Source organism: Haliaeetus leucocephalus, unplaced genomic scaffold, assembly GCF_000737465.1.
Source record: "Haliaeetus leucocephalus isolate CR32 unplaced genomic scaffold, Haliaeetus_leucocephalus-4.0 Scaffold848, whole genome shotgun sequence".
Classification (NCBI taxonomy): Eukaryota; Metazoa; Chordata; class Aves; order Accipitriformes; family Accipitridae; genus Haliaeetus; species Haliaeetus leucocephalus.
Window position 1 is genome coordinate 16,061,119 of NW_010973284.1, and position 27,920 is coordinate 16,089,038.

General features: G+C 37.4%; 1 protein-coding gene across 12 annotated transcripts in view; it reads right to left on the reverse strand.

Moving 5' to 3' along the window:
• ZNF644 (zinc finger protein 644) overlaps positions 1-27,920 on the reverse strand; it is an 81,580-nt gene that overhangs the window by 24,250 nt on the left and 29,410 nt on the right. For 6 of the 12 annotated variants that reach the window (XM_010582612.1, XM_010582611.1, XM_010582625.1 and 3 more), the window contains 2 exons: positions 24,964-25,051; positions 6,876-6,927 (listed from right to left, as the gene is read on the reverse strand). The gene's annotated coding sequence lies outside the window, so the exon portion shown is untranslated. Of the gene's footprint in view, positions 1-2,305; positions 2,325-5,792; positions 5,869-6,875; positions 6,928-9,259; positions 9,346-24,963; positions 25,052-27,920 lie in introns of those variants that run through there. The other 6 variants (XM_010582619.1, XM_010582614.1, XM_010582615.1 and 3 more) reach the window with 5 other exon arrangements.

Sequence of the window (27,920 nt, forward strand, 5' to 3'; positions counted from 1 at the left end):
AGTGACTGGCACAGGTTGCTTAGAGAGGCTGTAGAGCCTCCAACCTTCGAGACATTCAACAGCTGTCCAGACATAGTCCTGGGCAAGCTGCTCTAGGTGACCCTGCTTAACACAGAGGATTGGACAAGAGCTCCACAGGCCCCTTCCAACCTCAACCATTCTGTGATTCTGTTTTAGTACACTTTGCCACATAGTATCCCAATTCTTGCTTACTTCTCTTTGGAGTGCTCCATATGCTCAGACTATCCACTTTTTTCTTTCATTTCAAAATATCAGCAATATAGGCACAACAGTATTTTAATCAAAAAGAAGTTTCCAACCACTAACTTCGGATTTGTCATTCTGACAGCTTAACAAAATTACACAAAAATAATCAGGTATACAGCAAAAGTGCATTCTCTCTATCCCAAGTTACATAGAACATATTCACAGCAAAACTATAATTTGATGCCCCTCTCCCTTCTATCTCTCTTCCAGTGTTCCTGTTTTCCAGAGTTCTCTCACTAAATAAAATAATATTATTACTCACTAAGTAAAGTACTATTATCACACTCAAATTTATTAACAGGCATTTCCAAAGTACCCCCTCATTTTCTATTAGTTTTTCTACAGTTCAGGACTTTCCACAGGATTAATTCCTCTTCTATGTCACAATTTACTGAGATGCCTTGTAGATATGTCACACCTCAGAGGGGCCTAAAGATGCTGAATTCTCAGTGTTGGCTTTTCAGGCAATACAATAAAAGTATTTCCTCCTCATGGGACCCCTCCCACCAGCAATACTCTGTTATAACAGTCACAGTGAGTGAGACATTTCACAAAGAACACAGGCTTAGGAAAGTACCTGCATTCCTCCAGGCTCTAGTCTCACCACTACACTCCTTACGTGGGAGATAATACTAAAACGAAAGACCTGCTGTCATTGCAAAAGATTTTGGCTTGCAGAGAAGAGGAAGTAGTCTCAACATTGAGCCATATGCTGTCAAATTACTGTGCTATACATTGGAATTAGGCTTTCCTTTTAGCAAAGCCAATTTAAGCAATCCCTGCCTTCCTCCACTCCCCCATGTTCACACTTTTTCAACAATTTCATTATCCAGTTTAAAAGGCTAGGACCCACACACTTGCTGAATTGGCACAACCGAGAGGCAACAACTATGAGTAAGGGCACAAACTTTTACTAGTTTTGTCGACAGAAGAATCTACTGGGGAATCTTTTCCTAAAATTTGTTATCAATAAGTAAAAAACTTAAAATGCAGAGAACATTTCAGAAGAGAAAAAAGAAGCTTTGGCAGTCCTCTATTTAACTGTAAGAGACAACATCATATGAAGAACACTACCGTGAAGCAAATTTTATGTTCTAAAATTACTTGAAGCACACTACTCAATCGAAGTAAAATGCTAGAAGTGAATGCTAAAATAATTCAACTGGGGAACATTAAATATATCTTCTGAGAATACTATTAACACAAGAAAAACTCTTAAATTACATATTAGACATGATAGCTAGATTTTCCATAGAGACATACAAATGCAAATCCTTCAAGTAGCTTAAATGAAAAGTATTTTCATTTCTAAAACACATCACTAACTTTTAGAAATTAAAAAAAAAAAATCTACTCCCCCTTAACCCACAGTTTTACAAAAATCAAGTCACTTTATCTGCTCAGAAACAAGTCCTTTTGAAGCCAGGTACTGCCACCAAGTGGTGGTGAAACTCTGTATGCATACCTAATTATTCCCCACATGTAGAGCACACAACTGAAAACATTTCCCCAGCTGCCAAATATGAGCAATGATGTACTAACACAAAGACATTTAAAACTAATCAATCAAAGCAGAACCAACAGAAATTTTGCATCCAAATCTAAAACTGACTTTCAATTTAAAACAAAGTTTTTTCCTACAATTCAGTCTTTTTGTTCAGCCACCTTTTGTGAGTAGTTGGGTAAAGAACCCTTTCTTCCAATACAAATCCAATATGTATCAACAAACCGACTCTAATAATTAGGTTTTTTCCGTAACTTTATACAAATCCCCAATGATTACAACTACATGGCCACAGAAGCCTTATTTTTACTGTAATCCCAAATTTCAGAGAAAGGTGAATTCAGTAACTGAAGCAAAAGACCTACCTCTTAAGGTATGAACATCAAGCTTGTTATTTGGATAAGCTATCCAATGTACTTTTTGGTAGAATGTAAAGATCACAACCAGACTGGGAAGGGTTTTTAGAAGTCGGGTATATTTGACTATTTTTTACAGGAATATTTCTCAAATTCATTGACCTACATTGTTAGTTACCTGCACGAACTAGTAGTCCTGAAGTGTCAGTCCTGCAGATCACAGATGAAAACTTGCATGACAACATGATGCTGCATAATGGATTTACAGTACACTTTCTTACAGACGACATTAAGAACAGTTTAACCCATTTCTATTGAGACAGATCTTTGGACATGACACACCTTTCAACTTTGGAAAAATTCTGGCCTTATTCCTTATTATATTAAATAAAAGTTGTAATTCTTTTTATCCAGCAGGACCTAGCAATTTCTCACGCTTTTTGCTTTTTTGGCTGATAACTATTTGCTGTACATACTTTAATAGTATCACAAATTTTAAGATTGTCTCTCCTGCTAATGTAGAGACACTTCAACTCCTAAAGCTTGCTATCTTTCCCAATTATGAAAAGGCTACCTGAAATGAACGCTCTTGTTTTTACTCATTTAATTTAGAAACTTAGTGTAATGAATTACATTAGTGATATTCACTCATCCTTACTAGCAAACTGGCTCTTATCATCCTCTATAGTCTTTCAGTTATCAAGGGTTAAAAAGCTGGTAAGATTGTAAGTAACAGCACCAGGTACGGCCAAAAAACCATCTTGTACCTTTTTAGATTAAGAAAAAACAATTCTGTCAACTTGGAGAAAGTTATCATCCTTACCAATGAACATAGGAAATAAGAGTTTTTAAAAGACCCAAAGCTATAACTCTGTACGTGACCAGAAGAACAGACAAAACTCCTAATTCCAAGTGAAAAGATAAGGTCACCTTGGCACCAAATTAGGTGCAAAACTAATAATTGGGTTTTGTTTGGTTAGTTGGTTTTTTTTGCTTGGTTTTTGTTGTTGTTTTGGGGTTTGTTTTGTTTTGTTTTCTCCTTCTTTAAAGGAGTCACCACCATAAATGATTTAACGGCAGAAAACTCAACTTCATGTTACCAGGATAATATGAACAAGATGAAAATTGTATGAGATTCCTATCTGAGCTAAAGAAACACAAATCCCACATACTCAAATTTATGCTGTGCTGAATTCTGTATATAACCTATCCTTCTTCAACGTCTGTGGTGCTGTTACTAATTTATTACATCCTCTACTTTTAGGTAAAGCAATACTAGCAACACAGTTTCTGGAAGCAAGCCTGTTTTTGCCTGATATCTCAAATGCTTAAAATCTGACCTCACTCTACACACTGTACAGGGAAATTCAGCACAAGCATCTACCTTCCATAACCCTTCCTGTTACACAGAAGTGTGACCCATTACACTGTTAACACGTTGAGACCAAGATTATTTTTTCCTAGCTTTCCCCCATATTTAACAAGATAGGTCCTCCTATGGAGCTCAGAAGATGCAGTCTGGAAGTCAGAAAATCTAAGAACAAAGACTACAGTTATCCTAATAAAGTACATTCACTGTTTGTAACTAGTATCTTACACCTGTGCATTTTTAACTGGCAGTAGATTTTTTTTTTTTATTTCCAGAAGTCAGGATATCATACCTTTTATATTTGCATTAGGAAAGTAAATGATTTCAAATCAGAAGAACAAAACCCCCAAATCCTTTACTCAAAGAAAACCAACATGGAAAGCACGCTATCAGGGTCATTAGGAAATGCATTCTGGTCAAGGGTGCAAGAAAAATGTTTGAGCAAATCATTAAATCGCATTTTCAGCTATTGCTTTAAATGACATAAGCTCACACAAAAGGACAAGCCTGCACCAAGTTGTGGGAGTTACGTTCATTGTTTAGAAGTCTACAAGATGCTGCAGCCACCACACTCATGAGCGGAGACAGAAGACAGAGGCAGTTAGGAAATGCAGGTTGTTCTTTAAAATGAAGTCTTTCAGTCATCCTTGCTGCCCTTTTCTGAACCTTCTTCAGCTCTGCTATGTCGTTTTTCAGCCACAGGACTAGACTAGTACTCAAGAAGCAATACACATTGCAATACAATGCATCTATGGTACACCACAAATTTGTATAACCAGGTCTGGTTTTTTTGTTTTGTTCCGGTTTTTGTTTTGTTCCCTGATAACGTGTAATATTTTTATTGATTTACTGACTATTCAGTTGTCATTTTTACAGAACTGTCAGAACCTCGAGATCTCCTCCAAGCACTAACAATACTGATCAAGTATCATTACACTGTTCCATGTATTCTTTTACACATTTTTCTGTCCTCTTGTTATGTATGCAAGAGTACAGGCTTTCTCCTCAGAGACCAGCTTTCTTCTATTATACACAGCTAACCACCATTAAAATGAAAGGTCTTTGGAGTTTCATTCAGAAGATTTCATGCTTAAAGAACACACTCCGTTATTTATACATTAGACTTCTCAACTAATTTTCTGTATTTAAACCAGTAATGAGGTAACACTTAAATTAAGGAAAGACAGAACAAACTGTAAGCATCAAGTACTGAAAGCATTAAAAGGCCTAGGGAACAATCTAAATCTTACTGTGAATTCAAGTCCCCTCCCTAGCCACGATTCTCGTTCTACACTCATCCTCAGATAAAGAACAGTATTTCCTTTTGCAGAGTTACATTTATTCCTTTTCTCAAAGCACCACATTCTAGAAACCTGCAAAGCCAGGCTAAGGCAGTAAACATCCTCTGTGCATAATTATATGCATACTACAGCAGCATAGCTTACTTTTAATTGTTCATAATTCAGAAGACAATTCATAATCGAAGTCCTGAATCAGTTATACATTATACAAAGGAAAAACACTGAATAGAAGAGTTATTTTAAATTCCCCACAAAGTGTTCTCCTATAATCAGTATTTTAAAGTTGATACCAATAGCTCTAAAAAAGTCTTAGCAGAGCAGAAGATACAAACAAAGCAGGTCATGTCTATTTTAAGATGCACATATGTCCTGGTTTCAGCTGGGATGTAGTTAGCTGTCTTCCTAGTAGCTAGTACAGTGTTATGTTTTGAGTTCAGTATGTGAAGAATGTTGATAACACTGATGTTTTCAGTTGTTGCTCAGTAGTGTTTAGACTACAGTCAAGGATTTTTCAGCTTCTCATGCCCAGCCAGGGCACCTGACCCAAACTGGCCAACAGTGTATTCCATACCATGTGACGTCCCATCTAGTTTAGGAACTGGGAAGTGGGGGGGGGGCAGGGATTCGCCGCTTGGGGACTGGCTGGGTGTCGGTCGGCGGGTGGTGAGCAATTGCACTGCGCATCGTTTGTACATTCCAATCCTTTTATTATTGCTGTTGTCATTTTATTAGTGTTATCATTATCATTATTAGTTTCTTCTGTTCTATTAAATCGTTCTTATCTCAACCCAGGAGTTTTACTTCTTTTCCTGATTTTCTCCCCCATCCCACTGGATGGGGGGGGAGTGAGTGAGCGGCTGCGTGGTGCTTAGTTGCTGGCTGGGGGTAAACCACGACAACATACTACATTTTTAAAGCTACATTAAGCCTACATATTAATCAGAGATTAGAAATGAAGAACAAGCTCATTTGAGCAAACGGGATCTCCCTCTCACCTCTTCAAAATATCAAGTCACCACAAGCAGCTGTATTCTGAGATGCCGTGTTAGTCAAACAGCAACCAGGAAACTTGAGAAGCCAGCTTTTGTTTGTTACAGAAGCCTGTGTACACAAGTCCATCGTGCCCTGTCTTCACAGGAGAGAATTTACCTAATTGTGGGGCCTTACCTAAAGATACTCTTGAAAGACTCAAGCTAAAACAGATTAAAGCAAATTGCTCTTCGTTAAATGTTTCACATAATTTAACAGAGAAGAGATTAATTTTATAGTTCAAAGTATTCCTGAAGTAGAATCTCAAGTAATGTGAAAAGAAACAAAATCTGGGCTTAGCTAAATTCTTCTTCTCAAAATAAGGCAGGGTGGGGGGTGGGAGTGGTGGTGCAGAGAAATGCCAAAGTTACAGGAAATTTTTCCTAGATGGACACTTTGCAATTGCAAATGGACACTTAAGTTCTACAGCTCATGAGTACCAGCAGTAAATATTCATACACTATGTCTTTCAAACAGCTCCCAAAAGGGTTCCTGTGGACAGGAAAGGGAAAAATCCAAAACAAACCCAATGGAATTTCATTATTAAAAATGTGAAATGCTATTCTGGTAGCTGGTCAAATTTCCCACACAGTTATTTATTAATAAAATAAGTGCAACTTTAACATCCTGCTTTGACAATGCAAAGTACACTTTCAGTACTTTGAAATCAGGTGGATAATATGCAGAGAATGAAATTCATTTGAAGTACTCATAATTTTGGCTCTCAACAGCTAGCAGAATGCCTTGATAGCTTTTTGACTATAACAGATTATGGAAGAAAAGCATACTTATCACAATAATCTTAAATATTAGGGATGTATGTGTTTTGTTCCTATTTTGGTATCATAGAAGTAACATTATGTCTGTAAATTACAGTAATCAAGATACAAGTTTCAATACAATTTTCACTGAACACTTTTTCTGAGTGTTTAGCAGTATGCGCTAATGGACCCAAGGAATTTGGAAAAAAACCAAACAAAACCACACACCACAAAAACACAACAAAAATACAAAACCAACCAAACCAAACCCACAAAACTTCTACTCACCTTTGTTTGATTTACATTAAGCTGTGAGATCCACTTCCACATTAAAACAAACCTGCAAAATAAAACAAGAACTTACTGTACAGCTGTCATTGTCTTATGCTTCTGTTGTAGACTATATGACAAGACAGGCAAAGCAGAGATGAGAAATCTACAGCTGCAAAAGTATTCTAATCAGTTTTGTCCCAGGGAAGAAATATCAAAATTCCAGTGGTCTTCTCTCAAATACACATGTAATTTTCAAATAACATAGATGTTTGTACTTTAAAAGTCCACCAAGAAATCGTATCAAATATACACATGCTATTAAACTAAGTGGGCAGAACAGGGGAAAAAAAGTTGCATGGCAAGAAAAGCTCTGCTGCATTTTCTGCTAGTGCCTTCAAAGACAGCTATCTTAAGTTCCCTGAATAGGGAATGAAGCATAGAAAGGACATGGTTACAAATGAAAGCTTTAAAAAATCTTTTTAGCAAAACAATCAAGAATACCTGAGATTAAGTGCTGGGGGGTTTTAAACCTGGGCCTCACTAATTCCTTGCCTTCCCTAGGACAATGTTGTGTTCTTTATTTTAAGGCTAGCTGGACCATTTTAAAATCATAACTTATTTTGCCTTCATGAAGGCTGATTAATGTCAGGTTAAATGCTCTAGTTTCAGTTCTGCTCACAGATCTTTAACAGAACTAACTATACAAGGAAATTTTTCACTTCCTATTTGGAAATATCAGACTATATAACATTTGGAAGAGACTCTGAAAGTCACTGAAGCTGCATAAAAACAAGAATGAATTTTTCTACAGAACTGGGTCTACCTCATCTACTGAAGACACAACAACTGGCATACAGCTTTACAGAGGGTTATTCGTATCTAGACTAAACTAATGTATCCATCACCAAAATTAACTCCAAAAGAGACATCTATCCTTACATACTACCTAAGATTCCTTCCCTCAGTTTGTTCACACACAGCTTTTTGATTCTGAGTTCCCCAGTCAGTCTGTAACTGTCTCAAAGCCACCCACCTAAATTACAAAGACAGATAGTAAGGAAAGACAGACCTTTCAAAAAGTCTTGCTGGGCAATATAAAGCAACAGACTAGTCTCCAAGCTCCTCTCCCTAGCCCCAGGATAATTTCCTAATTATCACATTAAACTGTAGCCTTTATGCATTACTGTTATTCCAAAGATAGGCTCATTTATTTCTCAAATAAGTTGTATTACAGAAAAACTTAAAATTCTTTAGTCAGGTTTTAAAGTAATATTCATGCACCTAGAGAAGCAGAAGTGTTATTTTCAAACAGCAGGGGAGCCCTATTGCATGTTACAGAAGGTAAATGTAAAGCTACAGTTAAAAACACCCAGAAAATACAACCTGCATGTATGAAGAGCAAAACACCTTTCAAAAAATGGGAAAGAAGGTCTATGCAGACTTTACATTATCAAATACTAAGATCAGCACTAAACCAGACATCTCAGTAAACCTGTGCACTTTGGCTGGGCAGAGTCAATCCCAGTCTAACACTTCTCTCGCTGCAAGTAAGAACTACATCACTGACTGCCCTCATGCAAAATGATCTCACCTGTACCACTGTAGCAATTCTCACATCTTCTGCACATTGCGATTAGCTAAACATCAGCAATAACTGTTCTCAACATAGATTTCATGGTTTGTAATTCAAGTACAGACAGAATCTTTGCATGAAATGATTGAGCCCAGACAACTGTAGATCACTGGTAATACAACAGGCTGCCACGCAACCTGTTACTCACTGTAACAGCTTTCTCATGGAAACACGTTACTTCAGACCAATCAATTTACTGTGTTGACATAAAATGGGAAGTCTTACCCTACACTGCCTATCTGGAGGGCATGTACTCTTGTACTCATTAATGTGCTCTTTGGAGAAAACTTAAATGCAAGTACTCTTGAATGTAAGTATTCTTTGGTTCACAGGGAGCTCACAGACCACTTTGGGGATAAATATGGGGTTACTCTGTATCTGGCACAGAAGGAAAAGAGAAGGGAATAGAGAAGATGTGCCATCATAATTTGGATATTGTCCAGCTGAAGGAAAGGTGACAGAAGTTTCACAAAGACATTATCAGCAAGCAAACTGCTGAAGGACCAAAGGGCTGGCTGTCCTACTGCAGCCTTGTGTTACAAACTTCAAAGGGCCCTGCAGAATTAACTCCCCTTTTTGGGATTTCAGACACACTGGTGTTCAAAGCTGCACCCAGTGGGAGACAGTACATGCAGTGGCATGCAAACATCCCGATGAAGGCAATGCAATCCACATCAAGACACCAGATTTTAGCCCAAACTACTGATAGCATTGAGACCCTCACTGTTTAAAGCGACCCAACCTACAGTACTTAACCAACACTCACCTCTCAGTCTTTCTGCTGTCAAAGATTCCTCTCACTCCAACAGTCAGTCAAACTCTAACACCTACTATGCATTTCAAGGGTGTTGACATTTGGAATAACTGAGCACCTGAAATTCTTTACCAGCAGATTGAAGAGAGGTAGTTCTCCAAGACTGGTTAGGGCAAGGAAAAGATTCAAAATCACAAATGCTTTGGCTCTGATTTTCCTGTCTTAATTCTCATTATCAGGAAAGGAAGCAAGAATGAAAGCCACTCTCCTTCACCAGGTAATAAAGACAGCATCAAAAGGGACTCAAAAGCAGGTAAGAAACGTAGTTACAGAGCATTCACCTTGAGGCCTCACCACTCAAAGAGTAAAAAGGGGCCCACAGCAGGTACAAGGACTGCTCTAAAATTGTTAGGCTTCTGATCACCAATAAGCAGCTCCCTGTTCTGATAAGGGCAGAGAACAGGAAGTGGAAGAAAACTGCCACGGTGGAGATGGCCGATATCTTAAGTGTACCCCCAGTGGTATCAAAGAAACACAGATGTACTGAAGTGCTTAAAAGCACAAGCATTTCTCCCTAATTGGTGAGAAGTGTGAACCAAGGCGGTTCAGTGCTAGCAATGGTCGCTTTGCCCAGTGACAACACAGAAAAGGAGCATACCAATAATACTTCTTCTCATGCAATACACAAAAAAAGCCAAAGTAGGCAGAAGTAGTTCTCCAGCCTGTATGCAATGATGAAGTCACATCTGTGGGTATTGCTCAGACAGAACAACCTGTCAAGTGTATCTGAGCTACAGACAGACAGAGAGAGATTCTCAAAAAAAGCATTTGTTTGAGGAATAATTTTAAAGGCTGTATATACAGGCTGTAATATAATTGTTACAGATAATCACGCTAGACTAGTTAAAATATTTAATCTTTCTGGCTAGCTAGAGAACAGCTACAAAAGCTTCCATAATACTGCTTTCCCAAGTAAACAACCATTACAGTTGATACTTCAAGATTCAGGCTCATACAAAAAAAAGTAAGATAACTGGTTTCACATCTACAAAGATAGCAGAAAAGATTTTATTCATGACTCTTGCATCAAGCTCATAACCATTCACAATACAATGTTTATATAAAGACAATTAATCTGAGTTCAAAGGCGAGTCACACAAAACTTGCCTAACTGCTTCTCCTCTCATTAGAGCTGGATCTTATGTCAAGACTAAATTTACTTTTAATCACTTCCTATTTACGTTATTAGTGCTCTGTTTGCTATAATGAAATACCTCCTATAGCATGACCCTCTCTGGGGAAAAAGTTTGAGGAACACTAGAATGCAAAGGTGTACAATGAGTAGATAAAACTTGCAGTAATCCTGACAAGAAAGAGTTTTGATCTATTCATCTACTACTTAGCCCTTATTTCCTAACAGATCTGTGATAACTGACATTTCTACTTAACCATCTTTAACCACCACCTTCTCCTGGAATGGTTGCAGTCAGGAACATAATTCAGAGAAGTTTTTCGGCGGGTTTTTTTGTTGTTGTTTTGGTTTTTTTTTAAAGAGAGTTATAATGTAACACAAAACTAGCTTTTGCTTCTATAACTGATTATGCTTGGGGGGGAAGGAAGGAAAAGGAAGAAACAAAGGCTAGAATAAACTATACTATACACACTACTTCTGTTGGTATAAACTGTGGCTAAACAGTCCATTTCACCAGCTCAACATAAAAACACAGCAAAATGCTTGCAACTGTAGTCTTGACTTCAAGTACTTTCTGGGACTTAGAAAATTTGATCAGTTGGTTGAGAGTGAAATTTACATTTATTAGGCTACTGCTGTCCCAGCATTAAAATCTACAAAATTCAAAATCAGGGAGTGGGAGGGGGGGTAAAGGGGAAAGAAATTTCATTCTAATATCTGATGCAGCTCTGGAAAACATCCATAATCTTACAGAAATCTAATATTCCTAAAAATCAATGCAGGAAAAAACAGCCAGTAGAAAGCAAAGATTACTCTAAGAAAAGGCTATTGCAAGAAGCCCAGAAGAAGCTCTAGCTAATATTGTATACACAACTACCAAGGATAAAGTCATTTCAGAAGAGGACTGAAAAAGCAAAAACTTAGCTGACAAGCTCTTTAAATACAAGCCTATACTGCCATTTTCCCAACAAGTAGTCAGCAATGACCTTGCCTGTACAAAATGTAGTTTCCTGCTTTCTGTTTGCAGAAGGAGCTTTGATGCTCTCCAATCTCTATTAAGAAGTATAAAAACTGCATATTCATATAACATTCAGTAGCCACAAATACCTTGAGCTAACATTTGGTGTAGATTAATTTAGATCATCAAATTTAAACATTTTCTAAAATCACAAAATTCATTCCCTTTGAGAATCTGTAAAACTTCTCTCAATCTATGCTATTCCAACCTTAGTTTAACCAACTGAATTATAAATGCCACAATCAAATTTACCAAAATTAAATTTGCAAAGGAAAAATAACAATCACTCTTCTTAGAATAGTTAATGCAAAGCGATATTTAAGTGCAGGTACCCTACTGAAGCCTGAATTATCCAGAAGTCAAATTAAGCAAAAAAATTAACATGTCACAACATGAATAGACAAAATTTAAGTCCTTTTACTGGAGGTGCTTCTGACTTCAAAGAACCTGCAGTGACTGAACAAAAGCGAGCAAGCAAGGGACTGCAGGAGAGGACTGCCTCCTGCAAGATTTTGAGAGTTATCTGAAAAACAGTTCAAAGAAGTTACAGTTCTTCCTTTGTCTGTTCATTACAGGAGAAGCCACATGCACAGTTCCCAAAGCTGTGGTAGGGCTTTCACGTGGAAGTGTTGAAATATCTCGGGTTTTTTCCTACTTGGAGAAAGTTTTGCTTTTTGACAACACCCCGTATGGGACTGTGAAGCACTTCAAGGAAAAGTGTGACAGCATAGGAAATTAACACAACTGATCATACCTCAGACTCTGAAGCTGTTTCAGGCCAAACAACAAGATTACAAGCAGATGAATGCAACTTTAACAGGAGTATCACAATAGGGAAAAAAGTAGTCAGAGAGAGTAGCTTGAATGGAAAAAAAGAACTTGTGTTTTTAGCATCAATTAAGCAAATCAAGATTTAATTATTATTTCAAAAATCTGTATTATGTAAATGAAAACATTTAAAAGCCATCAGAGGGAAAATATTCTAGGAAGACTGAGGTTTGGGCTAACAAAACGTGTATTAGTCAAAAAGGTTACTTTTCCTCTCCATCACTAAAGAGATAAAGAAGTAAGCATTTAAAGATGTACACAATAAAGATGGAAAGATGTCTACAGAGAAGCAATGGGAAACAAACATAATTTAAGAGCTGTTTACTTTGAGTAAGCAAATATGTAACAATCAACATACAAATGAAAGTATCATAAAAGCACTAAACTGAAGCATCAGTTTAAAGATGGACTTCTGAAAACATTTAAAACTTCAAGCCTTAAGAGAAAATATTACTACGATATTTCTGAAGGTTACTTACCAATGCAGCCCCACAGCTAAGATCAGGTGTAACATTCTAAGTATCACTGATATTTAATAAATAAATTTACAGTCCATCAATATCCAACTAAATTGAATGGCATTCTTCACAATGAGAATTACCATTAGCAATAAGCTACAGAGAAATAATTTACCTTCTTTCTGTATAATTTCTCTACCAGTTTAAGCTACAGATCAACATACCACTTGCATAATGAACACCTGTACATTTTCAGTCATCCTTGAGCCTATTTATCATGACCACATGAACTAGCTCTTCATTTGCTGTATTTATATACCTTAGATGTAACAGCTTCTCTCAAACAGGAAAAGCTTAAAGCACAGAATGACATCATCTCTCCATTCCATTCCAAACTACTAATGGCACTGTACATAACCTTGGCATCATCCCTAACATTGAACATTTCTCGTTTCATTATGCTGTCAGCAAAATCTCACCAATACATTACCTGTGCAGGAACTGCCTCTACCCTTCAGCTATGGAATCACTCTCTTCTCCAGTCTGAATTACTCTATATTCCTTCACCATATCATCACATAAGCTTTAACTACAGCACCCCAAAACACAGTGGCATACCCTCTGACTATAAGCACTGCATGAATGCACTCCAGAAAACAGACAGTTATGTGAGATCTTGCCTACCTCATAGAAATTATGGTTCCTCACAAATTTCTAGTCCAAGTTTGCACACCCAGTTTCTCAGCTGAAACTAAGTAATCAGGAATCCAAATCAGAAAGCTTCTTCACTTAAGTGCTTTTCTAAGGAACCAACAGATTTAATCCAAAACCATGCATTTTATGTCTTTAATTAAAAAAAAAAATTAGAAACATCTGAGGCAGTACCTTCCATGTGCTCATTTTAAGAAAACAGCCTGTTACATTTCAAGGTTCATTTTTAAAATAACGAACTGTAGAGTGGTGTTAGATGTTTGTAGTGTCATCCTCTCCTTTCTACAAAACCCACAGTATTTTAATAAAAACATGAAGGAGGCAAAGCTAAGCATAAGAATAAAAAAAGTTCCAAGTTAAGGTTGTCTGCATCAAATTAGTGCATCCCCTTTTGTGTACCACCAAGCAGCAACTTTCTATTGTCCAAATGACTGTCTTTACATACTACGCGTTCTTCAACAACTTGAAAATTGCATTTTATATATTTAGCACATATGCCTGTAAATGAGGCAGGATTCCACTGAAATCAGTCAGAAGACTGTTTTGTACAAGATACTGAAGGAAGGTATGAAATAAGATTGTACAATAAAAATAATGTATACATACAATCAAAGTAAATAAAGCATGTGTGCTACTTGAGAAATACCATGTTTTAAGTACAGATATGTGCATTCCAAGTCATAGGCAACTGTATATTTTAGACGCATACTTAAAGTAAAGGCCTTCTTAATTTTTACCAATGACCACTGAATAATCTTTCATAAGTCCCCTGAATAGAGAACAGTTTATCAGCTCCATCTCTCCTGAATGAACCCAGGGCCTTTTCAGTAAGGAAGTCTGATAGAGAGCTTCACCAAAACTCCCCCCAAACCAAGAGAACTACAGAAAAATGGGATCTGCTATAGGTATACAGAAGACATCGCACACATGGGACTTTGATGCAGAGCAGACAGTTTATTGTCAGTCCATACCCACCATCAAATCTGCCACCTGTGGAATCCTGACACACAGAGAAATGGCATAATTAATCTTCACACATTCATTGCACTTCACATATCCCTTTCCTGATGTACTGCATTACACGCTTCTGAAATTCTTCAACGTAAGTGCACTCTTCCCTATTAATAACAAAACCTGCAAAAAGTTTACTCCACAATACATACACTTACGTACTTATGAAATAAAATACAGTGCAGATCCCCGAGTAGATTCTACTGTAGAATATGAACCTCATTTATAAATCTTCAAACAGGATTTAGGTTGGCCATATTATTTTTATTTTTGAACTCAAAATATAAAAATATCTTAAACAAAAGCTTTGCTGCATGAAAAAAAAAACCATTAACCGCTTAATTCCTGAAAGCCAGAATTATGTACCAGATACCACATACTTCGTGAAATGATGTATCAAGGTTTTTTAAAAAAAATTATTACCCGAAGAAATCAATACTCTGTACTGTTTTTTTTTCCTGCAAGTTGTTTTATAAGGACATTATGTTTATTAATAAAATTGAAAACCATTAAGCAATTTTTTTGAGGTAGAAAAAGCAGTAATTAGGTTTTAAAAAATATTTACTAGAAATTAGTTTTCCCAATAAACAGATTGGTATTCTAAAACAAGAAGCCTAATGATATCCATTAATATCTAAATTGATTTAGATCTCTGTTCCCATTAAGGACACTTTTACCTAAAAGCAATATCTCACACAGTATTTCTAATAGTAGTTAAAGCAGCACATTAATAGTCAAGCCATGTTGTTACTGTAGCAACAATGATTTCTGGTAGCCATTTTCTTTCCAGTTCTAACACTGTTCCAAAGCCAACAGTCCTTACTGCAATCTCTGTTTAAACCCAAAGGCGGCAAACTGCTACATACTTCAGATACCTCCCTCTAAGACTGTCTTCTTCAGTCTAATGTCCTTACTTAACAGTATTTTCTAACGCTGGACTCGACACAATTTCAGTTTACACTAATAAAAAATATAACAGTGCAGCAGTCCGCTTTAAAAAACCCAAACCCTATATTTAGGAGACTAAACAGTTTGCAGGACACTGGAAGAGAAGAACAGCTGTGCAATTCATTATTTTAACCTGCAGGCTCTAAGAACACAGCCCAAGACAAGATTACCAGGTTATAGCTTACAGCCTTGGTCATTACACTGATGGCAGCCACAGAGAACCCCTTCTCAGATCACAGATTACAAAATCAAAGCAAGTGCTGTAGCCAAAAGCAATTTCTTAGTAGACTGACATCTCTCTGAATTTTCTGTATTTAGAAAACCATTTTAAGACAAAACTAGCACACACATTCATTTCCAGCTGCTCCTCTACATTTCTGCAGTCTTAAAAATCACAACACCTGAAACACTTTCCTGGCTTTCTTAAGACTACAATGCAATTTCTAAAAAAGGTTGAACTAAAATCCTACAGCTCAAAATTAGTGATAAATGACACTATTTTCACTTCTTTCTTTAAAAAAAAAATAATCTCACTTTCTTGTATCATGACAGTTTGAAAGTGAGCAATGGTGGGAGGCCACTAACAAGAAAGTGAAATACATAACTATTCATAACAGCAACGGCAGGAAATAGTCAACTGGTATTAGCACATAAGTACCCCCTGCAAAACAGGATCCTAAGTCCAAATTCAGTTCCTCACAAGTTTGTTTCAGTTGAACAGGTAGCTATGCTGGGATCACGAGCTCTAATGCCTGCTGCTGTCTGTCTAGACAGCGTTTCTGACACTTCCCGTAGACCATGGCAGGACCGGGAATCTCCTCTTCATAGCCTCAGAGGAAGTGTATTTTCTATGCACGTGAAAATGTAAAATCGAACAAAAATTTCCAAGAGATTTCCTGCACACTTAGATTTCCATAAATATTTGTAAACCTCTGCTTATAAACTACTAATAGGTATATTATAAGTAAGGGCTTAAGCTTAAAATGAAAGTAGGTTTATGCCGAACTCTGAATTGGTGTGGGCGAGACATTTTATTCTGATATCCCTATGACAGAAACCTCCAGCAGAGGACAGAATAGACACTCTGGAGTATTAGCATCTTTAAACACCACTGCTAACTCCCAAAGAGCCTGCTTGCTTATCAGAGGACTAAGCTGTCACTACAATGAATGTTCCAGTATGAAGAAAATAACCATATAAAATAATCACCTAAAAATACAAATTCCAGTACCGGCATTCTTCCTGCAATAGTTTTGTCCAAATAAAATATACATGTATTTTACACAACAGGATTCAACTACTGCTTATCAGATTTTAAGCGAAGCTGCAAAATACTCTGCTTTCTATTTGGGTTCATATACACGCTATTACTTATAATCTATGAAAGACCACTTTGGGGAGTCACATATATACATATATAACCAGTACTGCGAAGCCTTTCCTTCATTTTGAAGAAGCCTGCTTTTTTATGACAGAGGATGGGTTTTGGTGAAGGAGTAAAGTTAGAATATGCTGTCAACATTATCACCTTAATAGCTATTGAAAATGGTTTTTAAAATAAGTAAAAATCCATTCCTTACTGAGATACTCAGTGCTCACTCTTGGGTTGGTGGCACTTTAAGCTTCCAACATTGTCCATCACCTACATAAACAGGAAAAAACTATTTCCTACTTTAGATAAGCTGTAGCAATGTGACATAATTAAACCAACTGTTTTATTTTTAAATCTTTATGCTAGATAGCTGCATTATGTTTGGGGTTTTTTTTAAATGTAAACAACCCACATCTTACAACCCAGGTTATACTACCACACCTGGCAAGCAAACCAGGGCAAATGCCTCCACACACCTCTTTGAAATGTAGTTCGAGACCACTAGTTACCATTTTGAAAGACTCCATCAAACCAGCCACACATCACCAGCACCACAATCACAGGTCAGCTCTGACACAACATCCATGTCTCATTAGCAAGCTCCTATTCATGGTCCCCATGCTCAATCAGACAGGGTCCACAAGTTTTATTACTAACACAATTAATTGCCATACAGGACTGTTTCCTATAGTACAATTTCCAAGTGTTTTGTAAAGTTACTAAGCCTTTGTTCAAAAATTATTCTATGAAAAGCATTTTGCTGTGAAGCAGATATTCTCAAGATCTGCCCCAAGCTACGCAGTACCTTGAGGTCTACTTTCTACACTGTTTAATAAACTTCTACTGAGTCTCCACGTCAGACTGCAAGAAGGTATAGCAGACCTAGGCAGGCTTCACTTCATGGTTAGGGCTTCATTAATCCTTCTTTCTTCAAACTTGAACTCTTTAAATGCTTGTGGACTTTGTTCCACTGTTCACTTCTTTTTGCTTAGCCATCAATCGGGCTTTCTATCTTTGATTCTTTTACTATTTGAATTAATTCTTCCAAACATGACAGCCAATGACAAACTCAGTCCTTCCAACGTGTATTGTTTTAGTAATAAAATATCTGCAATTTCAGGTGTAAGCGTGCAGTGTTTCATGCAGAGACTTAACTCCATTCATTTGCATACACATAGTATACTGGTTTTTACTGTCTTGTCACACCTGCAAATACATATCTTTAGGCTTAGCTTCCATTAGCTAGCTATAATGATACACAACCAATAAACTGAGACAGGGCATACAGGTTCTAACAAACATATTTAAGGGTCACAACATATCTGCCACACCACGAAATAGAAAAACTACTACACCACATGTATTCGGCCACTTCATTGCCACCATTTTGGTCACGTGACATACATTGCTACTCATATGAAATACTGATTCGTGATAAAAGTGTTGATGTCTCCATCATATAATAAATTACAGCAGTGAATACTCTTGTTCTGGCTACAGGAAAGCATCCTTCTGGTACGTCCCTGAAGAAGTTGTAAGATTTTCAGAAGAGACAACAGTAAAAAGCATGCCACGTTGGTTATCCTCACCTGCCCATATCCAACCCATTGGCTGTCCTTAGGCACCTAATCTGATTGGGACCAAAAAAAAATAAAGACACTTGATTTGTCAGTTTTCCTGACCAAACCAGATTTCCCACCCAAACTTTCAAAAGTAGCCCAAGAAACACAACAGACAACATGTATACTCTAAGCCTGTTTCATATGCTTTACACTGGACTACAGGGATAGTGCAGAAGAACCATATCTGTGTGGACTAAGGTTGTATAAAATCAAGAGAATAAAATAAATATATACACAATTGGCACAAGCCATTCACGTAATAACTCCACTTCAGAATACAGACACAAATGACAGTTTTTTAACTGAGGCAAAGAAACCTGTATGTTTCCCATGCCTCCCTTGCACGTTAAAAAGCACGAAAGTAAACAGCTTATGTTATTTGCACTAATAACAAAGCTTCTTAAAACAAATGAAAGCAAGCACCTAAGATAAAGGAAATTTTGCTATTGTCTTGGACACCCACAGTTAAAACAAAACAACCACCAGAATACCTCCTGCAAAGGCTTCATAAATTCACGTAGATATTGACTAGTATGTCCCAAAAACTTTGTCACCTACATCAACAGAGGTTCTGTGCCTACTTTTAGGCCCATGAATAGGGTTGACTATTTGCCTGCTGACTGGCCCCAGAGCTACTATCTTAGCTCATTATTGGGAATTTTGTAAACATACAAGCTACATTTTCAAGGTTAGCTCCTGTATTTCATGTTTGCTTTCAGGTGGAATGCTGAAGAAACTATAATCAACACTAAATGCTTAGAGAGTATCTATGAATGTGAAATCTTCTGGTTTAAATGGATTAAAGGAGAGAGAGGAACTTTTCCTTAAGTTCATGGACAACCTATAAATGCATACTTAATTAGAGCAATTCTGATAAAAATGCTCAGAACTTACTCAGTTGCTACTTAATCAACTTTAAACAGCTTCAGAGAAAATAAGACCCATGAACTACTCTCCAGAACTGTGTTAAAAGTACAGAAATACATAAGGTATTACTACAAATTTAATTTAAGAAATAATCTGCCTTTATCCCCAAATTCACAAAACTAAAGAAAAAATCAGAGAACAAATAAAACAGAAAACAAAGGAAGCTGAAGCACAGAACAAGTCAACTTCTCCAAAATCAGATTTCAGATACCCTAACCAAAGCTATTCCTTGACTGTATTTAAGCCTATCACAAAATTGCTGGGAATTTACAGTATTTAGAGGAAAACAATGTTATATTTGTGTCTTTAATTTTTTATGAGGTATAAGCACTCATAAGACACTCAGATTTGTACTGAAGGCAAGACTAAAGAAAAGGAGAGTGGGTTTTAGGGTGGGTTTTTTGTTGTTTTGTGGATTTTTTTTTTTTTTGGTTGGTTTGGGTTTGGTTTTTTTTTTTTACACTAGTAGGGTTGTCCTATTAAAAACAAAGTGTGAATTCTGAATTGAAGACTATTGGTAACAAAAGGTAACGCTTTAATATTTTTGTATTCTTTCCAATAAGCTTTTCACTTCTGAATGCTAAAATCTCCTTTAAGGTCAGGAAGAAATACTAATGAATCTACAGTGACAGAAAACATGAAGAAAAAGGACAACCTCGAGAATGTAAAAAAAGTGTACTTTTTCCTGCTGAAAATGGCACTCCAGAAGATGACTTAAAAAACTGAAAGAAAAGTTAAGGTAAAAGTGTTTGGCAGAATGCAAGTGAAGTTACAGAGAGATTACTTTGAACAAAAACCACCCTGGGTCCTAGTATTAATATTACTAAGTGGGAAGAAGACTTTGTTTTAATAAGATCATGGAAACCACAACACAAGGGATCACTAATTAATCCTCCCTCCTTTACATTTACATCCTTTGAAAATAGTATGCATCAGCACGCTTCAGGACCAGCTTACTAGATGGACCTAAAGCCAAATTATTTGAAATATATTAAATAGAACTTCATTTAAAACAGTACCCAACATCCTAAACATCAAAGTGATCACCTCACAGAAGTCAAACCAACCCACTTTTCTCTAGATGGCTTAACAGACAAAAAACCCAACTCACCATTAATGCTCCAAATGACATGAAGATATGCTCTGCTGGGATACTGCAGTACTTTTTATGCAAAAGTATAAACGCATTTCTAATTCCCTAATGGACATTGCCAGACTTCTGAAGACTACAGAACCTGGATGTCTTCACAATTTTACTAAATGTCAATACATTACCCTAAATACAGCCTTAATTTAGAACTTTGTACCTTGTTCCATAACACGATACTCTTACACTGGAAAACAGTAAAGAAGATTTAATTGTTTGTCTCTATATAAATAAAGATCTATCTGGACAGATAAGCAAAGGAACACACATAAACTGCACAAACACACAAAACTCGTGCAATGATTAAAAAAAAACCCACCTCCCACTATAACATTGCAAAATTTTTGGTTTTTTACATAAATCCTTGCTAGGCTACCTCTTGCACATCATCTTCTCTGCTCACCTCTGCTAGAACTTCATTGGACTAAAAAATGGAAGGCAAATTCCCAAGTTGTTTTTAGTGTCTAGAAAACATTTTTAAAAATGAATTATCACAGTACCTCTATGGTATTTTTAGAAATAGTGTGACACTTCAGTTATATAGGAACCTGAATGGTTTCTTCCAAGTATCATCTCTGTTTCTGGTTCTCTCCCTTGTGCAGAAATATATTATGCCTGTTAATGCACATTACTGCTGGTAAAATTGTGAAAAGCAACAGCAGTCTTACAATCGCAGTAGAGAGAGAGACCTAGGGAACAATTTTTTTCTGGACAAGCTGTTCCTCTTCCTCTCCAAGCCTCACGTGCGCCAGGAAAGAAACTGGACCTCTCTCATCCACTAGCACTTTCAGCCACAGGTACAGCAGTGAGAATCACAGTGAACTTAGCCAGTAAGCCTCACCACCTAGAAAGTCTGGGAACAGGGGCTTGTCCTTTACAGGAAAATGGCACTGAATACCTGTGATGTACCCACCTTACTTCAAAACACTAACAAAAGGAAAGGTCTGTGAGAATCCATGCTAAAGCAGCTCATCAGCAAGTCTACCACTTCTCACCACAACATGTGTCACTATCATCTAATACATTCAAGGCTTTATAAGACACAGGAAAAGACAACCACTATCACAAAGCACTTAAAAGAAAACAAGTCAGACAAAACAAACCTTCAGAGGTTTCCCCAAAGCAAAGATGTAGAAAGAATATACAATAGACAGTATCTACAGTCTTCTTTGGTTTACGTACCACATAAGCAACCTTTCCACCTCAGTTTCATCAGCATTTCAGTTCAGTTTGCATACTAGACATGCAAGCTCTACTCCCTCCCACTCTGTAATTGCTCCAAAGCCCCCGAATTTTTTCACTGCAGCTTATCTAGGCTAATTCACCATCACGTCCCCCCCAACTTACCTTCCCCCCTTTTCCCCAGATGAAAACTACCACAACAGAATGGTTTTTTTTTTGTTACTAAGTACCTGAGCAGGGAGCACTAACTGGTATGTTGTTCTCAACTTCCCAGAAGATGGAAAACTGTTTCTAAAGTAACTTCAGAGTTCTAACATTCATTATAATTTGTACACAGTGCAGTTATTCTCATTCTCATGCCACAGGTTCTCAGTTTTTAAATGCTGCTCAAGAACAGAAGAGATTAGGTGATTTCAGTGATGTCAATATATGTATAAAAAAAAAAAAAAGGAAGCAGAAGAGGACAGCGTACGCACTTCACTGTGGGAGAGAGCTGGGAGAAGCCAGCTGCAGAACTGTCACTTCCCACTCCCTGTGATAGTACACACAATCAAGAGTTTCTCACAGAAGATATACTCATAACAACTACGGTTTTAAAACAACAAAAAGCAGCACTTCTGTGTGAAGAAACAAAGTTATTTATACTGGAACTTTTCAGGCAAAGGCTGTCCTCTGTTGAAAATATAGTTTCTAATACCAAGCCAACTTATAGTAACAACAGAAAAAAGCTTTCAGAAAAAATATTCCCCTTCTGTCCTCCACCAATTATCACAGGGGAGCACAGAATCTAATGTCTTTGGTGAAGGCTCCTAAGAACATCCGTAAGAATACACAGTTTCTTTGCAAACAAAATAATCATAAATACAATAAACACTTTAATAACCTACAGCCACTGTTTTGGTGGTTGGGAGTCTTACTTTAGGATATAAATTCTATAAAGTTCCTACCTCTTCTGAATGAAAAGGATAAAATTCAGAAAATTAAGTTAATATTAGAGTTTCTGAAACTCTGCAGCCACAAAACCGCTGCACATGCCTACATCTGAAGATGAAGAAAGATACCAGCAACAAACATTACAAACATTAAGGGCTTTTCAAAAAGTAGTCAAGAATTGTATCACGTAGGTAGTGCTCCTAGGAGAGCTGAGTGGCATCAGAAGCAAACAGCAGAAATATTCAGAGGACAGGCACTCAAGAAGTAAAAAACGAGTTAAAAAAAAAAAGCAACCTACCAACCAGAACTCTCTCTGAAAAGCAGCAAACCAAAACAAATAACCAAAGCAACCAAACAACAACAACAACAACAACAAAAATCAAACCCATAACCACCACCCATCACCCCACTGACTGCAGCGGGACAAGAAATAGATACCTACCATGTCCTACCAGCAGCAGCAAGGAGCAGCTTCAGAGCTGCCATGCTTTAGCAGCAGACATAAGTAACAGTTTTCCAAAAGCAGTCCCCTGACCTCCTGTTGCATGCCTTTTCTACAAAGAAATCTTGGGTGGAAAACCCATCCCTATCCCAACTGTAGAGCCACACTGGGAAAGTAGATAGGATAAAGCACTACTCATGCTATCAATGCACCAAATTATTATTCTGTGAAGAGGCAGGCAGGAGGAATTCATTACTACTTTTCAACATTACAATGATTACATTTGTTAAGGAATTCCTTCTTTCTTTTACTCAAACTAAAAAAGGACACATCAGGCAAAAGCCTGTAAATAAAGGTAAATTATACAAGACATATACCTTGCACCTTATTTTGCTTGAGTTCTATCACTTTGTTATGGAAACTATTTTTACAAGCGAGTGCTAACAGTTGGCCCAGAAAACAGGAAAGTTACAATGATCTTGATCCCTGTCTTCAGCCATAATTGGACAAATCAGTAAGGCACCTGTAATTCCTTCCATCCTGCTTCCCAAGATGCATCCTCTCCCCCACTCCAGCTGCTTTCTTAAGACTACAACATTATCAAATACTCATTTAAGGCAAGAAAAAAATATCATTCAAATACTCACAAAATAATGTCCCTTTGTAAAAAAAAAATCTAATTGCAAATATCTCAGACTGCAAATTCTGTATTTTTTATTTTCACTCAGAGAAGAATACAACTGTATTCAAAAGAGTCTCCAAAATTCCAAAGCTTTTAGAAGTATGGTAGTATCTAACTTGCAATGTTAAGCATATTGAAAATAGTTACTACACACTAACGATAGGCCTGAAATGTTCCAAAACCCAGCAATCTGACCTTTATTCTGATTTGAGCATGAACTTCGCATCCTCTGGATTAAGTCTCAAGAAATACTGAATTACTAAATATCCCATAATCCCTCAACTAGTCGATTATATGTAAGATTAAGCACTCAGTATCAATCAATAAATGTCAACTAGAGATTTACCATTTCCAGTAGCTGGATTTAGTCACATCTGAAACCAGCAGTTCCCATACCAAGAGTATCACAATTACATCTGCTGGAATTCTCTGTATTACCAAGTTTGCTCAGAAATATTAAGTCAGTTAATATTTAGTGTAACCAAAACCAAAAAATGCATACTCACTGTTAAGCCACTGTCTTCCCCTCCTTTAACCTCATTGGCAACTTAAGGGCACTGCTGCAACATTTTATCAATGTAACAGCTGCTGTGCACAGTTGAACAGTGACAGAAATGCAGCACAACTGGATACTCATTTTTACTGGGATTATTTTATTTCCTTACTTTTAAATTTAAAAATGCTTGCTCTCCTTCAGTGAAGCAAGACCACTTACAAGTAAATATCACAGAATTCTGGGTAGACTTTGCACCAAGATGAAATACTTACTATGTGACACTGCATCGCATACTAGGTAACATGACTAACCCTGTGACTATCATGCTCTTTCCAATTTTTTGAAAAAACACACATTTATGCACTCATTACATGGTCTTTCTTGACAGACAGCTGTGATTTCAGCATCAAATTACATCTCACAGAATTACTGTACTGTAGAGATGCACTGTATTTGTGTCCATTTTTATGTAACCGGGGAAGTCAGAGTGACCATTTCCCACCCTTGCTTATCAAAGAGAAACTTTTCTACAGTTCTGTGAACAATGTGGGCATTACTTTTCTACCATCACTGCTTGTGTGAACTATAGTTCCTATTAACTGACACAAGTTTTGATTTAAGGGACACAAGGTATACAGGCATGAAAGTGCGATTATTTTTTTTTTTTTTAATTAAGCGTGAAAAGGATATATTTTCATGATACTACAAACTACATGAAATCCTTTAATTCAGACAGCCCAGCAGTACCTTTATGTGTATCAGCCAGAATGACCAACATTCACTATTTCCTTGGGTAACTTAAGCTCTTTTTCCAGTAGCTATATGAAGTTTGCATCTACATTGGAAAAAAAAAAATCAGCAAGGAAGAATGTTAATTGTCAAAAATCAGCTTATATTTGGAGTGCTCAAGAAGATGAAAGAACATATTTTTAGAGAAGACAGACTTGTTTTGGTTTATTTCACCAGGGACTTCTTTACACTGAAGTTGGGCAGACACTATTTTCACCTGAAGGAATTGGGCTTTGGAGGCTATGCCAACTTAAACTAGTCTCAAAGTCAATCTAAGTGAGTGCAACATTGTTCAGATATAACCTAATTTTATCAAATGATTTTCCTTCCAACCTCTGAATACATAAAACAGTATAGTCACAATCCAGAGCACAGAGGGAACTAATTCAATTTGGCTTAAAATAACTGTAACATTAGAGTAGTGCATTTGGTATTAAAATAATAGAGGGAATAAAAGAAGTATCTTCAGGCAGTTCTCTAATAGACCCATTACTTGAACTTTGTTGAAGACAAAAAGTTGTTTGAAAATGTAAAAACAGGAGGAAAGTGAGTTATTGACTAGCCAAACAAACACAGCCAATCAGCAACTGTTCAAAGACCTTTAATTCAAACCAACTTCAGGTGAAACTGTACAGCAAGTGACACAACTATTTGTATTTCTTTCCAGTTTTAAGTTCTCAGATCTTTTGCAAGCTGGTAAAAAGTCTGAAAGTGTTTAAAATTAATAACTGCGTGTGAGCACATGTGTGTTTTATTAGTACAGAGAATTTTATTCCCTTTTCAGTTCCATTTTCTCCAGGAACTGCTTCAAAAGGCTTGAATAAAAAAAAGTATACATGCTAGTAGGTTCCACTAATACTAAGTATAAGCACAAACTATTCCACAAGAAATTCCACTGACAACCCTTGAATTCAGTGTCCATATTGAAATTCAGCCTACACTGTTATTTTAAAGTGGAAATCATTGCCACCATTGTTTAACATCCTGTTTATTCAATTGCTGATGCTCCTATTTCAATCAATTGTTGCTGTACTAAATAACCTCACAAGGATGCTCTGATTGGTGCCTTTTCCTCCTACTAGCCAGGTCACCTGTTGAGATTTCAAGACAGTAGTATTCTCTTTTAGCATTTACTCAAGAACTTTCATACACATTTTCCTAAGCATATTCCTTCTAGTGCTACTCAGTATAAACCAAATGCTGGACTTCATGAAACTCCAAAAAAAAAGTCAGAGTAGCACACCTTTGCTCTAATTTTGTTACAAGAATATTTGCCAAGGATCTTTTTTTAAAATATAAAAAAATACCATACAGGTTAGAGAAAACAAAGGAAAAACATATCTGTAAAAAGAAAAAAGTTTTTTTTTTTCCTCTGCAAAACTCCTGTTCCTTGGGTAGATTTTTTAATTAAAAAAATTCAATCTGAATGAATACTAGATGTCAGAAGTAACTATTTTAAGACAATATTTTGAAGATTAATTTCAATTCTTGTTGTAATTCTTGTATAACTGCACCACATCCCTCTGCAGTTACATTAGACAGGTTTGCAACATCAGCTTTGATTATAAGTCAGCGTAATAGGATTGTCACACTGCACTGCTCCTCCATGCACTGCACTTAAACCCCTCTCCAGTAAGAAAATTGCTGCATTTTCTCTGCATCTAAGTGACCCACTAAAACCTTCTCCAGATCTATTTTGCATTGTCTAATCAGTTCATTTATTCTGCCCTCAAATCACCTGCCATGCACAAGTCAGGTAGTGAAGAAATCTATGCAGAAGAATCACATTAAGTTACCCAAACTCTGAAGCACTCCACTCTCAACTGTGAAGAATCTTCTCTTTAGAGATTTATTTTATAATTTGAATGAAAAATTATTTTGCAACTTGTATTAAAAAAACAAACGTATTGCACAAACTTCTCAGAAAAAGGTACAATTCTATGGTGGAATTCCAGAGATGCTTATCAGCCTTTTAAGAGTGTTTGTCCCACGTGTTAATTCATTAATCTACACAACATGAAATGGCTTCTTACTCTAAAATCTGGTGCACATTCATTCCCCATATGTGTCTGAAAGCGAAGTTCCATGACACAATCTTCATAATTAAATTATGTCCTAGAAGGGGGGGTGGGGGGGTGGGATCAGAATATCACTGCGAATGAGATGTTGCTTAAAGGGCCAGAGTTGTACAACACTGATGGAAACCTATTTTGATATACCACGCTTGTTTTCCATTACCGCCACGACTTGTCGGTTTATAGCCCGCACTACCCCAACAGAGGTATTTCCAATAGCCTAAAGGTTACATACAAGCGACAAGAAGAACGAACACTTTCTAGATTTCAGATAAATTACGTTGGTCAAGACGATGCTCATCACTGCAGCCTGATGTAACACAAACTTTGTCAGAGAAACCGCCAGACCCTGAAGCAGCCGGGAGCCCGAACACACGACTTAGATACCTTAACTTTTCCTTTTTCCTACTTTTCCTTCGCTGCTGTAAGCCACCTCGGCCCCGGGAGCCCCGCGCACTGCAGACAGCGGCGCTGCCCCCGGTACGTAGGGCACGCCGGCCAGGAACTTGCCAGCCCTTTGTAACAAGGCCGTGCGTTTCAGAGCCGCCCTGCTTTACGCCAGGAAGGAAGGGAACGAAGGGGAGGGAGGGGGTCGCACGTTACCCCCGCCCCAGTACAGCAGCAGGCAGCCTTCCGCGGGCTGACCGTGAGCCCGGGTGGACAGCCTGCGTGGCGACCCGCACTAGCGAAGCGAGCGGCAGCGAAGCGGCGAGAAACAGAGCGCAGGGCCGCCCCGCCTCGGCACGCCGGGGCTAGGCGGCGGGAGGGGACCGACGCCTGCCGGAGCCCCCCAGGGTGACCCCGGCCACCCCCGAGCGACGGCATCCTCCTGCCCCGGCC